Here is a 3,445-nt window from a genome sequence, read left to right as displayed (position 1 = left end):
CAGGCAGGGAAAGCGCCCCTCAAGGTGCAAATATTAGGTGTCATTGTAACCTGCTCCCAATGCTATGATGGTTGGGGAAAGTCCCAGCTGCTTCTTTAACTGGGCTCCTGAACCTTCCTGGCCTCCCTCCCCCCCCAGCCCAGCCTCAGTGCCCTACTCCTGCCTCTGACCTTTCCACCCTGGATCCCAGGTAGGACAAAGGCCTTGCTCTCAGGAAGCGGCTGCTCTGGTGGAAGAGAAATAAAAAAGAAATAAAAGAGCACTGCAGGCTGTGTGACAGGGTGCGTTTGGGCGTCACAGGCACAGAGGGTTACACCAAACTCTCCAGCCAAGGCGATCTCTACGCAGAACCCGAAAGGATGCTGAGGGGTCAGCCGGGTGGCGGGATGGGAAACAGGTTGGGGAGTCACTGGAGACTGGGCCAGAGTGAGATTTCATTCTAGAGAGATCACTCTTGCTTCCATAAAGAGAACGGACTAGGGACTTCCCTGGTGACGCAGTGGTTAAGAAGCCACCCGCCAATGCAGGGGACACAGGTTCTATCCCTGGGCCAGGAAGATCCCACATGCTGCAGAGTAACTAAGCCTGTGAGCCACAACTACTGAGCCCACATGCTACAACTACTGAAGCCCCCACACCTACAGCCTGTGCTCTGCAACAAGAGAAGCCACTGCACTGAGAAGCCTGCGCACCGCAATATAGAGTAGCCCCTGCTCGCTTTCTAGAGAAAAAGCCCATGCACAGCAATGAAGACCCAATGCAGCCAAAAAAGGACAAAAAGAAAAGAGAGAGAGAACAGACTAGAGCCGACAAAGCTAGAGGGTCATTGGATTGGGGTCATTGGGCTGGGCTGATCAGGACCTCAGTGGACTCCCTAGGATTGTGGGTAGTTTAGAATCAGCTTTCCAGTTTCAGAAACGCAGTTCCTTCGATACCCAGAGGTGGGGTGCCATGTTTAACAAATGAACATACCTAGCTAAACTGGAATTTCAGATAAATCATGAAAAATAATAAGTATGCCCCCAATATTATGTGTGTAGCCAATCTAATTTAACTGTGAATCCAATATTTTATCAGTCAACTCTACCAACAGTGACAGCCTTCAGGACTGACTCCTATGTACCAAACTCACAGGGGGCTGATGTAAATACACCAATTTATTCATTTACAACTGTGGGCAAGGGTAAAAATATACACCTGTTATTCAGATTCTCCTTTCTGGAAGATTAAACCCAGAATACTGCTTGGTGGACATGGACATGAGAAGTTTAAAAGGACATTTCATCTCAAGATACAGGACATTCTGGGGTATTAGCCTGGCCTCACAGCATAGAACTTTCCTCGGTGGTAGAATATGCAGGTTCCCACAGGAGAATAAGGCAGGTCAGGGACTGCTAAGTCCTCACGTCCGGCCTCCTCTGGCCCGTCCGCTGTGTACTCTTGGTCAATTCTTCACTGTGGTCTCAGAGGGGCCTTCCTTTCAAAGTCTAGCAGACTCCTGGCCGATGGCATATATCTCACACCCGGATTACACATTTTTCTTTTAAAAATGCACTTCGTGGTCTTTGCAGCCATTTATTTGGTCTTCTTAAATCCATCTAGCATAATGAGGTAATCTCTTGATTCACCAATCACTTCACTCCGGGTACCTGTATCCAAGGGGTCCCTTGCTCTTACTGATTTTTATCTCCCAACATCCTCAAATCCAGTCCCTTCTTTTTTTAAAATTATTTATTTATTTGGCTGTGCCGGGTCTCAGTTGTGGCACGCGGGATCTAGTTCCCCAACCAGGGATCAAACCCCGGACCCCTGCATTGGGAGCGTGGAGTTTTAACCACTGGACTGCCAGCAAAGTCCCCAGCCCCTTCTTTCCATCCTCACTGCAACCTCCCTGACCCCAGGCAGCATCTCCTGTCTGAATTAATGCAGCCTCTCTGTTGGTTTATCTGAATCCACTTCTGCCTTTTCTGGTCTATTATCTACACAACCATCATAGAGTCTTTTACATGCATAAATCAGATTGGCACTCCCTGCATAAAACCCTTCAAGGGCTCTCCATCGCACTCAGAAAAAGGCAATCCGAGGTACATCCTTTTTGAGGCTCTGTCTGGCCTACGTCAACCTCTGATCCTTCACCTCCCCCTACTTGGCTCCCTATAGGTCTGTTCCTGGTGAATTTAAGGTTCTTTCTTTGTCGCGAAAGAATTCTGAGACGAAGCAGGGAGGTTAAGAAAGTGAAGTGAGGACTTATTTCAGCAAGAATATGCCCTCAGAGGGAGCGCGGGCGGACAGCTGCCGGTTATGGGGCGCAAACAACTGAAGGGGCGGAATATTCACCGAGGAAGGAGGAGCTTGGGGGTCGTAGTCCCTGATTTTCACCCCAGTTCCTTCTTCCGGGGGGGGGGGGGGGGAGGGGTTTTTGGCCTTATTTAGCTTAGATCGTAAGTGTCACAGCGTCGGGGCAAGGCTCATTTTACGAGAGCGTAAGGAGCAACAGGTTACCTTCGGGGGCAGGAGATTCCCGCCTACCCTCCTCTTTCTCTGTGTGTTTCCGGGGCACGTGTCACCCCGAAAGTGTGGTTTCCTGCCAGTCTGGAGGCCCCTGCTTTTCTCCTGCCCACGGGCCCCCGCAGTTCACCAGGCGCGCGATTTCCCGCCGCCCGCTGCTGCCCCCGCTCTGCTGGTACCTAGCTGCCCGCCCGCTGTAACAGTCTGGCCTCCGGCGCTTCCTGGACGGGCCCCCGGTGCCTCCTTCCAGGGTCTCCCGCAGCCGCTCCCTGATGCTTCTCCCCTCTGTTAGCTTCTGAGCGGTGCCCGGCACACGGCAGGCGCTAAAGAACCGCCTAAGCGACGGAGGGCAGACCCCGCATCCCGCGCCGAGCTCCCGCGGCCGGGGGTGAGGGGCGCGGGGGGCGCTCCCGGGCTCCCCGTGTGCGGAGGCGGGCACAGCCCCCGGGGGCTCCCTGGCGGGACAGCAGCCGGGATTTCGGGCTTCCCCGGCCCCGAGGCCCGGCTTCAAGCCCCGGTCGGGGAGCTGGGGGCCCGCGCGGCCCGCGGGGTGGCCAAGAAGGAAAGAGCAGAGTGCAGTCCCCTCGCGCTCGCTGCTTCCAGACGGAACTCCTCCCGCCCTCCGTTCTGGGGCGGCCAGCAGCAGGTGGGGACTCGGGCCGACCCGCCGCCGGGAAACCTACTCATCCCTGGGGCCTTCCGGCGCGAGAGGACACGCCGGAAGTCTGCCTCGAGCCCGCCCTCGAGCTGCCATTGGGTGGAGTCCGAGGAAGGGCCGGAGACCTGGCCCAGTCCTGGCTCGTTATTGGCTAAAAGCCTACGGAGCCGGAAGGAGGGGGCCGAAACCGGGCTTCCTTCTGACGCTTCATTGGCTGAAACGTGCGGCGCGGCCCCCCGCTTGTCATTGGCTGAACGGGCCGGGCGTGTCTCGCGGGCC

The sequence above is a fragment of the Hippopotamus amphibius genome, chromosome 2 (assembly GCF_030028045.1).
Source record: "Hippopotamus amphibius kiboko isolate mHipAmp2 chromosome 2, mHipAmp2.hap2, whole genome shotgun sequence".
Lineage (NCBI taxonomy): Eukaryota > Metazoa > Chordata > Mammalia > Artiodactyla > Hippopotamidae > Hippopotamus > Hippopotamus amphibius.
The sequence above is the reverse complement of the archived record's forward strand: the minus strand, read 5'-3'. Positions refer to the sequence as shown.